General features: G+C 35.7%; 1 long non-coding RNA gene across 1 annotated transcript; it reads left to right on the forward strand.

Annotated features, from left to right (window-relative positions):
• Nucleotides 1-4,137: 4,137 nt before the first annotated feature.
• Nucleotides 4,138-12,197, forward strand: LOC115424451 (uncharacterized). Its single transcript, XR_003936086.1, has 3 exons — nucleotides 4,138-4,469; nucleotides 11,263-11,270; nucleotides 12,187-12,197. It is a non-coding gene; the product is annotated as an uncharacterized LOC115424451 (long non-coding RNA).
• The last annotated feature ends 1,226 nt before the right edge of the window (nucleotides 12,198-13,423 follow it).

Consider the following 13,423-nt stretch of genomic DNA (forward strand, 5'->3'; position numbering starts at 1 on the left):
TCACTTGGGAAAAAACGTCCCCCTAAAACAAATTTAAGAATGTATACAAGATATTTTTGCTTAAATTGTAACAAACATATTGTTATCATAAATGTTATGATTACCACAGCTTGAGTTTTCTTATTTCATGAGGTCCTGTAGATTAATTCTTTGGGGCTGGAGTTTAAAAACTCACCAACGCGTGTCAGCATGCTTCTTCTGCACCCTGAAGAAGGTGCATGCAGATACGCGTTGGTGCCCCGAAGAACTAATCCACAGGTCCTCATGAAACAAAGGCTTTTTACAATTTCTAATTTTTCTAACTAAGTGAGTGCCTGGATTTTGTCTTTTTTCTATTGTTCATGCCATCTTCATCAGCACCTCCGCTTTGTCTAATACCAGTAGCTCCCTGTGAAATATTTTTTTGTCTTTTAGGTTTAGTTTTCTATTTAACCCTTTCATGCATGAATTATGAGAACCTTAATCAAGATTGTTTTTTCCTGAGTGTTTTTTTTTTCCTCTTTAGGCATGAAAAAAATAATATGATTGAAATTTTATTTTATGAACCTATTTTTCATGGAGTTACAAAAATGTCCACTTAGCTGGACACCATGCATTTAATTTTTTGAAGCAAAAAAACATGCATTTACTGTCATACTGTGTGAAAACTATGAATATGGATGGGAATCGAGAACCAGTTCTTTTTGAGAACTGGATCCCAGTAGCTCGATTCCTTGGAATCGTTTGCCTGCCTGCTTAACGATTCTGCTTATCGATTCCACCTTCGTTGTGCATGCGCGATGACATCGCGCATACGCTGCGTTGTTTTGGTCAGAACGTAGCCAACATGGCGTTGAGGCAGGAACGGTCTAAAAAGACGACACCAGGTCCACTGGAACACTGTCAAAGCTTCTATTTCTTCAAAAGGGTGGAATCCTTCTAGTATGCTCAAACATTTGTCCACAGCTTGTAACTCATTTACAGGAATGTCATGTATTTGATTTGCTACTTAGCGACACTTGTGAATGTAGCGGCAGAGTGAACGTCGGGCCCAGTTCCGGTTCCGGTGCGGGCAACAAACATCGTACCCAAATACAAGTTTCCGAAGGTATAGAAATGAGGTGCACAACAACGGGAAATGAGCCGAGCCAAGTCGAACTGGTTTGATGTAGTGGACATGCGGCAAAACAGGAATTCGTTAAGCGTCTTTAGTTTCACTTTCACTGCACCCCCCCCACCCACCCCCCCTGAACCGGACCCAGCATCATCTGTTATTATTATTTGTACATACTGTATATGTTATATTTTCTTAATGCAAACACACCTGTTTGTATTCCTTTATTCCCTCACCCAATCAGAATCGGTAAGAGAACCGATAATGAATCGGATCAATAAGCAAAATCGATAATGGAATCGGAATCGTTAAATTCTCAACGATTCCCATCCCTAACTATGAAATATTTTTTTTAATGCTGCTAATTTGATGTTTAACACACTGTAATAAGTAGTTATTACTCACTCAAATAATACGCAATAAACAAAACACAACAACTTTTCGTTAAAATACCCTCAAAACTGTTAATTACAGTCTAATAACAATTAGCAATTGATTTACACTCAAATATGTTGCTGCAGATCAGGTTTATCAAGAACAGGAAAGTTACAGTAAAGCAATTGCATTGTATTATGGGATGGTGCATAAGTGTCCACTGTGTTGGCTGATATGCAAGTAAAACAACAAAACCCATGAATATATAAGACAGTGGTTCCCAACCTTTTTTGGCTCGTGACCCCATTTTAATATCACACATTTCTGGCGACCCCAGACATTCAAAACGGAGACTTTTTTTTTTTCTTTTTTTGCTAAAATTAATTTGTTTTGCTAAAAGTTTGCTCTACTATGTTGCCAATAACATTAATTTTAGACGACATTTAGTCTATATATGTATATTATTATGAACAGAGACAGTAAAGCCAGGTGTAGATTACTGCACAAAGTGAGAATTTGATTTTCTTTGGTCAGGATATGTACAGTCAGTCCAGCTTGGATTTACAAGGCTGACAATTAATACTGAACAAACAAGAACTCAAACTAGGAATTATGAAAGAGCTGCAGCATCTGAAACTGACCACAATGAACATTTGACAGATAAACAGAACCACAGTGCTTCAGATTCAGACTCACACTTTGTCATGTCTTTTATGTATTGTGATTGCCTCTCAGCTATACATATATTTTTATTAGTAAGTGTTTTTTAATTTATTTTTATCAATTACTAGAAATTTCAGGCGACCCCATTTGAATTCCAGGCAACCCCACGTGGGGTCCCGACCCCAAGGTTGAAAAACACTGATATAAGAGAACAGCTAAAGAATAAGTGTCCACTGTAGTGACCACTGTGCATGAAAAGGTTAATGATCTGCATGGGAATCCAAATGGAATTTATTTATGTATTTAATGCAATGATGTGATTTAACATAATAATAATAGTAACTTTATGCTTCATACTGTTATGTGACCACACATCGCACCCAAATCATTTGTTTCATACTGTCATTAGCCTGGGTGGTGTAAGGTCTGATTAGTCGGCTGTATGAACAGAGTTCTTGAACATAATTGTTATCAGTGGAATGTTGATGTTCCACGCAGCGATCAATGCCATTATCACCAAATACAGCATGCACTTGCACAGCTGGAAGTCTTAAACTGTATAATTAGAGAATATGTGAAATTGAGGGTGAGGGATGCGATAATTATTCTTATCTTACGTTCATCAGATGCATATGGATGAAACGAGCCGTTTTATGCCGCCAGACAAACAAAATAGTCTAACTCATATTCTCTGGTAGGACAACACAGTTGGCATAAGTTATTGATTTCGATACAGTTCTCATTACGGAACAGGAGGGAGATGAAAACATAATTAACTGGGCCCGCAATAAAATACATTCACATCAGTAAAAGGGCAAAACGACAAAAGGAAAGACATCGTACATAGCTTCATTTTAGCAGTTTCTAATATGTTATTTCATGTCCTCGCTCCCATGACCTGGAATTCATTTCACTCTTGCAGTTTCATAAAATTTCCCATGTATAATTGAAGGATTAGACTCTATTCAGACCCATCAACTTCCAAAGCTTATTGTGTGATACACATGCAGCCACAGACTCCAATTAACCTCAGGATTCAACCGACTGAATGCATGATCTATGTTCCGCTTTGTGTCGGATATATTCACATCACAGCGTTTATGAGATTTTACCGGTGTGTCATATGAATGAATGGCCAAAAATGTTAAGTACGTTGTTTACAGACAAGAAAAAAAAGTTGCCACAACAGCTCTAGTTGCACAAATGTGAGTCGCTGAACTGTTGATAAAAGACTAGTGGAAATATAAGCACATAACTGAAGCCCTATCCGCTCTGGGACTAGTATTATCTGTGGGGTAATTATTAATCATTAATAATTGCAGAGGTCATCTTTGAGTTTAATCACAGTGTGAGACTATACCCTGTGAAAATATTAGTCTTGTGTGAATGAGTGTGTGTGTGATTGTGATTTTTTTTCATGTTTTTGGGGGGTTTTGTTTCTGCTGTGGATTTAGTTCTGAATATTTCTAAGGATTATGAATGCTGTGTTGGCATTTATAAATGAAAGTTTCAAATGTGTGTGTTCTTTCCTGCAAATTCAAACCGTTTTATTCAGCTTCATTGTCATTGAAGAATGTGTGTGTAGTATGTACAAGGGAGAGTGTTTTGTGGCTCCATGAAATTAACACAACGACAGATTTACTATATTAAAAGCTCAACAAGATCTATAAAAGTACCAATATAATGAAACTGGCATAGTTAGAGGCTTTGAAAGAGAACTGTGGCTTATATTTTCACACTATTTTTATAACCTGATACTAGACGTTTTTCTCCATCTGCAAACTTGGGGATTGTGAAAATCATGACCTTGAGTTTGACCTTTCAAGGTCATCAAAGGTCACAAAATTGGTACCAAATGAAAGGCCATATGTGGCTTCTGATTAATCTAAAACACTGTATTAGTCGATATCTGCCATCATTTCACAGATAGAAGCACATAAGTGACATGTAAACTTTCAACCGTTATAACTCAGAAAAAACTAAGAGAACTCTAATTCCTACTTTTCCAAGCTGAAAATTGTGGTAGAAGTTGTATTCTTCTATGTTAAACAGTTCCGAAGTTATACGTGAATGGAAATTGTACAAAAAATGCTGAAAATAGCGATATTTTCTGCCATAACTCTGAAATGGGAAATGATATGGAAAAACCAAAACATACATTATGTCTTACTTTTTCTTGCTTTCAACCATGGTACTAGTTGTTTTTCTCTATCTGTAAAACTGAGTGAGTTATGGGCAAAAATTGAGCATCTTGAAAATCATGAGCTTGCATTTGACTTTTCTAGGTCATCCAAGGTCAACAAAATTGGTATCAAATGAAAGGCCATATGTGACTTCTGTTTGGTCAGTTATACTATGTTAGTCAATATGTGCCATCATTTCACAGATAGAAGCCATTTTGTCAATCTACTGGGTCAAAGTCGTTTTCTATCTTAAACAGTTCCGAAGTTATACATGAATGGAAATTGTAAAAAAGTGCCGGAAATAGCGATATTTTCTGCTATAACTCTGAAACAGGAAATGATAGGGAAAAACAAAAAAATACACCATGTCCTACTTTTTCACACTTTATAACGTGGTACTAGTCGTTTTTCTCTAGCTGTAAAACTGAGTGAGTTATGGGCAAAAATTTAGTATCTTGAAAATCATCAGCTTGCATTTGACTTTTCTAGGTCATCCAAGGTCAACAAAATTGGTATCAAATGAAAGGTCATATGTGACTTCTGTTTAGTCAATTATACTATGTAAGTCAAGATCTGCCATCATTTCATAGATAGAAGTCATTTTGTGAATCTATTTGATAGAAGTCGTATTCTTCTATCTTAAACAGTTCTGAAGCGAATGGACATTGTAAAAAAAAAAGTGCTGGAAATAGCAATATTTTCTGCCATAACTCTGAAACGGGAAATGATCCTGAAAAACAAAAAAAATACATTATGTCCTACTTTTTCTGTCTTTATAATGTGGTACAGGTCATTTTTCTCTATCTGTAAAACTGAGAGAGTTATGGGCGAAAATTGAGTATCTTGAAAATCATGACCTTGCGTTTGACCTTTTAAGGTCATCCAAGGTCAACAAAATTGGTACCAATGAAAGGTCATAGCCGACTTTTTTATTAGTTGATAATACTATGTTAGTCGATATCGGCCATCATTTCACAGATAGAAGCCATTTTGTGAATTTACATATAAGTGACATGCAAACTTTCAACTGTTATAGCTAAGAAACTGGAAGCGATAGAGGAAAACTAGAAGAACACTAATTCCTAGTTTTTCAAGCTGAAAATTGTGGTAGAAGTCGTATTCTTCTATGTTAAACAGTTCTGAAGTTATAAGTGAATGGCCATTGCAAAAAAGTGCCAGAAATAGCGATATTTTCTGCCATAACTCTGAAACGGGAAATGATACGGAAAACCAAAAAATACATTATCTCCTACTTTTTCATGCTTTATAATGTGCTACTAGTCGTTTTTCTCTATGTGCAAAACTGAGAGAGTTATGGGTGAAAATTGAGTATCTTGAAAATCATGACCTTGCATTTGACCTTTCGAGGTCATCCAAGGTCAAAAAAATTGGTACCAAATGAAAGGTCATATGTGACTTCTGATTTGTCAATAATACTATGTTAGTCGATAGCTGCCATTATTTCACAGATATAACCCATTTTGTGAGTTTACACGTAAGTGAAATGAAAACTTTCAACTGTTATAGCTAAGAAACTGGAAGTGACAGAGGAAAACTAAGAGAACTCTAATTCCTACTTTTCCAAGCAGAAAATTGTGGTAGAAGTCGTATTCTTCTATCACAAACAGTTCCGAACGGAATGGACATTGCAAAAAAATGCTGGAAATAGCGATATTTTCTGCCGTAACTCTGAAATGATGCGGAAAACGAAAAAATACATAATTTCCTACTTTTTCTGTCTTTATAACGTGGTAATAGTCGTTTTTCTCTATCTGTAAAACTGAGAGAGTTATTGGCAAAAACTGGGTATCTTGAAAATTGCGTTTGACCTTTCTAGGTCATCTAAGGTCAACAAAATTGGTACCAAATGAAAGGACATATGTGACTTCTGATTAGTCGATATCTGCCATCATTTCACAGATAGAAGCGTGTGAATTTACACATATGTGACATGCATACTTTCAACCGTTATAACTCACAAACCAGAACTGATAAAAGTAAAGTAAAAAAAAAAAAAAAAAAAAAACACTATTTCCAACTTTTCTGAGCTGAACAATGCGGTAGAAGTCATATTCTTCTATCTTAAACAGTCCTGAAGTTATAAGTGCATGGAAATTGTAAAAAAGTGCCAGAAATAGTGATATTTTCTGCCATAACTCGTCATGGCACTACTAGTCATTTTTGTCTATCTGTAAAACTGAGAGAGTTATGGGCGAAATTTGAGTATCTTGAAAATCATGACCTTGTGTTTCATCTTCCTAGGTCATCCAAGGTCAACAAAATTGGTAGCAAATGAAGGGCATATCCGACTTCTTATAAGTCGATAATACAAAGTTAGTCAATATCCGTCTTAGCCACATACAAACAATTACAAAGTCAGCTTACTATCACCTCAAGAACATTTCTAGGATTAAAGGACTGATGTTGCAGCAAGACCTTGAAAACTTGTCCATGCATTTATCTTTAGTCGAGTTGACTACTGTAACAGTATCTTCTCTGGTCTGCCTAAAAAGTCTATTCGACGACTGCAGCTGATCCAGAATGCTGCTGCTCCAGTCCTCACTAAGACCAGAGAGTGGACCACATCAGCCCAGTTCTGAGGTCTCTACACTGGCTCCCTGTCTCTCAGAGAATAGACTTCAAAATTCTCTTACTAGCATATAAAGCACTGAATGGTTTAGGCCCAAAATACATTAGAGACCTTCTAGTCCAGTATGAACCATCCAGACCACTCAGGTCATCTGGTGCAGGTCTGCTCTGTGTTCCCAAAGTCAGAACTAAACATGGAGAATCAGCGTTCAGTTTCTATGCTCCGTATATCTGGAACAAACTACCAGAAAATATCAGGTCTGCTGAGAGTCTGAGTTCTTTTAAGTCCAGGTTAAAGACTCACCTGTTCACTGCTGCCTTTGACTAAAAGGCTTTTGACTTTTTAAATTTTATATTCTCTTTTGAAACTCTGCACTGCAACTTTTACTTTAATATGTGTGTGTTTTTCTTTTTATTTTATTTTATTTTGATTTTATGTGTTGTTTTCTTACCCGCTGTTTTTAATCACCTTTTATATGTTTCTTTTATAATGTTTTAAATGTGTTTCTTTTTGTTTCTTTTATTTCAATGTCCTGTGTGAAGCACCTTGAATTGCCTTGTTGCTGAAATGTGCTATACAAATAAACTTGCCTTGCCTTGCCTTAGTTTTTAAGATAGAAGCCGTTTTCTGAATATGCAAACTGGGCAGATGACCCCAACTTTGGCCTATATCTCAGCTGTACTTTGGCCTACTAGTGCCAAAAAACTAATCAAGTCAACCATGGCAAATCATTAGGTCATGGTTTGATATCAGTAATGCTTGAAATGTGACTTCTAGAGCGCATACAGATAAACAGACGTGCGAACTGACCAATATCCTTGCCCTCAGGGAAGCAATAAATATCATAAATGGACTATGCAGCGGATTGTTCTTAGTGAAGTGTTGAATGCCTTTTCTGCAGGTGAAATAAAGCGCATATGGAGGACAAGTAAGGCAGGAAATTGCAGTGATCACAACAGCAGTAAATTATTTCTTCACAGTTGTACATAGTGAAGAAGAGTCCAAGGTTTGTCACCAAGGAAAATGGAAGTGGTCTATTGTGAAGAGGTTTAAAACCATGTGTCACAACACAACATGCGGACCCATTTACAGAGAGAACATGCTCAAATTTATCAGAGGAGTGGAATGTCTAAAGGTGATCAGATGGATACAAGGCACACAGCAGTTGTAATGTCGATATAACAATAATGGAATATTGATATTGAGAGTGAGCACTGAGGTTATGTGAGGTGTATGTCAGTAAAATAAAGACACTACTTACAAAGGTTGTTCTTAGGGGCCATATTCAGCTAAATTTGATCGGAAGTGGGCCGGACCAGAAAAATAATAACATAATAACCTATAAATAATGACAACTCCAAATTTTGGTCTGTGTTTTAGTGTAAAAAAAAAAAAAAACATTAAATGATGAAAATATTTACGTTTATAAACTATCCAAAAGAAAAAAAAAAAAAAAAAAACTGAAAAAACTGAAATTTAAATTAAAAAATGTAAGAAAATTTAGTGCAATTTTAACAATATTATTACTCAACTTCTCATTTGTCCATGTGCATTATGGATCAGATCTACAAAGACACTAAACACTGAGGAACAGGAAGAAAAATTGTTAAAATTGTGCTTAATTTTCTTTAGACATGTCAGATTGTTCATATTTGTTGAGGTTATTCACATTTTAGTGTTACAGTTACAGTTTAGTGTTTGGAAATGTAAATATTTTCATAATTTAATGTGATTTTTTGCACTAAAACAAAGGAAAAAAAATTAAGTTGTTAATTCTAGACTTTTTTTTGGCTTAATTCAAGATTTTTTTTACTTAATTGAAGATTTTTTTTTTTTTTTTTTTGGGCTCAATTCAAGATTTTTTTGCTAAATTTGAGATTTTTTTAGGCTTAATTGAAGATTTTTTTGACTTAATTGAAGATTTTTTGTTTTTGCTTAATTCAAAATTTTTTTTTTTTACTTAATTGAAGATTTTTTTTTTTTTTTGCTTAATTCAAGATTTTTTCCTTAATTATGTTTCATATTTCAATTCCATAAATATATATAAATATATATAAATAATTTTCAATGAGACTAAGTTGTACAATCCACTGATTAAAACTGTATTTTGACAGTTTATCAGTGATTATACATGTTATACATTCACAAAAATACATTTATTCAACATTTTTCTTGTGAAGCCTTCCGTAATTACACAAGATATTTGTCAATTAACAAACAAGGTTTTGTTAAACTACAGAACAAATACTTCTTTTACGGTTAATTGTCAATAATTCTTATTGGTTTTATTTTTTTTTTTTATTTTTTTTTTTACAGTATTTAAACTTTAAATTTAACAGTTTAGTCTCATAAATAGAAAAGAAATATTTATGAAATTATGATAAATTGCAATATATTTTAACTGTATTTTTCTGTTAAAAAGAAAAAAAATTCTTTTGAAAAAATTTGGAATTTTTTGGTATTCACAGTTACAGTTTTTCATGTTATTTTAAATTTGACATGTAAATCACAGTCTATTTTTTTTTCATTTCATTGATATTTTCCTGTATCTTGAAATACAGGAAAAATCTATAAAATAACTGTGAAAATTTCTGTTAAATTACATATTTTTTTACAGTATACTTGATTGCATAACCATTGTTTTTGATGACTTTTGATGGTCTAATAATTTTTCTGCGACTGTAAACGGACCAGGGGTTAATGGTAGGATAGACTAACAAATCAGTGTCAGTGTCAATATGCACTTCTGCCAGATTATATTGATCTTTTTATTCAGTTATAAATCTAATATGTGGGTTTCTTAAATGCATCCCTGCGGACTGTGATCTACCACAGGTAAATACTAACTACAGAAATCTATACTAATAACTGTGTTTGAGTTGAATGAATGACTTCAGCTCCTTCTGAATCCTGGTCGCTTGCCTCACTACAGAAAGACATTAGAGTAATGAGGATTCAGGCTCCACCGTTGTTGACATTTTGGACCAGGAAATGAGTTTTACAGCACCATGACATCAGACATAAAAACTAATGGAATTTCAGTGAGATTTAGTTTTTGATACCGTCAGCATCTCATCCAGTGGAATATCAGCTGGAACTCACCTCCCTATTTCTTAAACTTATGTATTTCTTAGTCTTAACCCATACACTGCAAAAACAAGGAATATCTGACTTAATTTTTTTTTTTTTTTTTTTTTATTCTCTTATTGAGATGTAATCTTGCTAAGATTATTTGACTTGTTCCAAGACTTTTCATCTTGAGCAACCCCATTTAGATATTACACCTAATTTTAAGCACCATTTATAACAAAACAAGCTCCATTGTTGGGGGAGGAGTATGAAGGACTGTGGTACGTATCTTATGTGAAATGGAAGTGAATTTTTTTTATTTATTTATTTTTTATTGCTAATTATTAAGAACTATTATAACAATGAAAACGTACATATTACTTGTTATTACGTGTTAACATGAAATATGAAACTACTGAACATGTGACACTTCAACAAAAGCATCCAACATCGACATTTCCCTCATTCACAAGTTTTTTGTTAAGGAACAACAGAATATTTACGTTTTCCTTTACTGTGTTCCCCCCTCTATAGATAGATAGATAGATAGATAGATAGATAGATAGATAGATAGATAGATGATAGATACCATATGTAAAAAATAAACAAATCTTACCTTAGAGACTGAAACAAGCATAATTCTGCTTAAAATAAGAATTGTAGCATTCTATAATCTTTAGATCCTATTTTCTTAGTTTAAGAAAACTTGATAAGTGTAATTTTCTAATTTTACTTGAAATAAGACATTTTAACCTAATAATTGAGTTTCATTTTCTTATTTTTGTACAGGTCTTTTTTTGCAGTGTAAAGACCCAGAGCTACTTTTGTGGTAGTTCCTAAATGACTTTTTCTCTAAATTTAACCTTTCTTAAGTGATTTAGTGAAGTAGCCATTCATTATAATATTATCCCCTGTATTTTTCTTTTTTTTTTTCTTTTTTTTTTTTTGTTCGGTGAAAATCATGTATTTTTCTGTATGTAATTTACTGATCATGTAGATGACCATAAAAGCTCAGATTAAAGTTGGGGGTTATTATATCAGAAGAGAGAGAAAACTGAAGAAAAAGCAACTTTTTCTGCAAAGATATCAAAAACTGCTCATAAACAAAGTGTCTCCATCCACTGTCACTGATCCAACTCCATGGGTTTTACTGGTGAATCAATGTTGTAGAAGATGACAGTGTTTCCACATTCACTACGGAGCCTCTGAAGGTCCAAATGGGTCATATCTGATGACTATGAATAGATGACAAACTGTATTTTACAATAATTACTTACACGCTTTGATAGGATTAGTGGTTCAGAAGTTATTAAACGTTTAATACCAGTAGATGATTATGGTCACTGGTGGCTGTCTGGGTCTTTATGGGTAAAGTAAGTAAGAATGAAATGTATTCTTATGTTGTGCTTGATGCAACTGTAAGTGGCTTAAAGCTTTACCAGTGTTGAAAACAAATACCCTTCGCAATGATTCACTTCATCTGACACGCCTATGACTTATCGATCACAATCACTGTGATTCATAATGACAACAATCTGTGTTTGGGTCTTTCTTTAGCAAGTGCAGCTGTTGCTATACGGTTATTATTTTATTCTAGTTAATAAAAAAAATATCTGCAGCCAGTGAAAATACCTCTCTTAGCCTTTTTCAGAGCCTGCACAACCCACAGGAGTCCTGCAATTATGCAAGCTGTCAGCTACAATTCAGGCCTCTTGGGAACACATGTTCAGAATGATTGAGGTGGCCTCAAGTGGAGCCCTACAGATGTCAAATACACATTATGTCGGAATATAGGAGGAGGAAACCGTAGTATGTGGAGCGACACCCCAGCAAGATGTTGTACTACAAAATGAAAGTGTGGAAAGCATTTTTGATGCAATTACAAATTTACAGTGATTTTATTGTGGTGCCCTATGGACCACAGTGACTGACAAACAGGGTTGTGCAAGTAACTGTAATATATTACAGCAGGTTTTCTCAACCTGTTTTGAGCCACGCCCCACTAATGGCATCATGAGCCTACTGGCGCCCCCCCCATGCCTGAAGGGGGGGGGGGGGGACAGGCATGTAATTAAAAGTAACGTGACTGTGATGGCGCTAGTACAGGCACAGAATCCAAATGCAGAACTCAGGCGGAATATAAAGTTCAAGGGATTTATTGGTCACTGATTTCACAACAAATGGATAATGAAAAAGAGTGACACAATCTTGAGGATAATAGATGGAGACTTCCTCTTCGGATTCGTCCTCTGGGCTGAGGACGTTAATCCCCTTCCTCCGTTCGGTTACCGGAGCCTTTTTCCCGACTAGGGAAAAGCAGAGGGAGGTCAGGGACGGAAAACAGGTCATACACAGGAAGCTATCAAACAGGCGACAGGACATAAGGATCGGACAAACTCACGTACCAGAAGTCAGGCTAGGCGATCAGAACCAGGGTAGCAGATGAGGCAGACAAAACCGACAGGGAGCAGGCAGTAGACAAAACGGGTCAAAAACAGGTATCAAACAGACAGACAAGATCAGAACGCTGGTAAGAACTACGAGAGTTACAAACTGGCGTCTGACCAGGGCAAGAGACTGAACTTAAATACACAAAAGGGAGGGAAGACAACTAGACACAGGTGGCTCAAATCAGGGCGGAGACAGGTAATCAGGGGAAAGGTGAGCACGATCAAGGAAGGGAAGTAAGACGACAGACAAGACACATGAGGGGAAACTTAACAAAATAAAACAGGAAGTGACAACAAACATGAAAGACAGACAAAACCAGACTAGCGTCTGGCTGCAGGCATGACAGTGACCAGTGTTGGTAATAGCGGTGTTAAAATAGCGGCATTAGTAACGCCATGATTGTTTTCCAGTAACAGGTAATCTAACTATTACTATTTGGAAAGTTACAACGTCGTTACTGTTACCGACAGTGAAATGTGGTGCGTTACTAACTGATATCTACAGCTGTTTTCCTTCCTGATTCGCTCAGCCAGGCATGAAAGGTGTGATGTTCGCGGACGAGTCCAAGTCTTTGAACGGTTCTTTTAAGCGAACGATAAGAACCGATTTGTTTACGACCCGTTCTTATTTTCAAATTACCCACACTGTCTTCATGCTTCACCTGTGTGTCCATGAGTCTGAGCTGTCCACGCTGCCTTCACCTGAACGACTAATGACAGGTCCGAGTTTGAGTTGTCCCAGCACACCCCGTTCACTTGAACGCAGCTACGTGCGCAGCTAATTTATGGGAGGAGTTATCAGTGAGTCCAACTGACTGGACTGGAGGCATTTACTGCTGGATCAGGGAGGAGTGACTGAAAAAAGTGGAGATGTGGGATTAACTGGAGGAGCATGTTCTTCTATAAATGCACATATGCACTTATGTGGTGGAAAAGCTGGGCCCTGGTGGACCCCAGACCCCACAGTCATGGTATTCAGTACCTGTCTGCTGTTCTACTC

The sequence above is a fragment of the Sphaeramia orbicularis genome, chromosome 8 (assembly GCF_902148855.1).
Source record: "Sphaeramia orbicularis chromosome 8, fSphaOr1.1, whole genome shotgun sequence".
In the NCBI taxonomy this organism is placed as follows: domain Eukaryota; kingdom Metazoa; phylum Chordata; class Actinopteri; order Kurtiformes; family Apogonidae; genus Sphaeramia; species Sphaeramia orbicularis.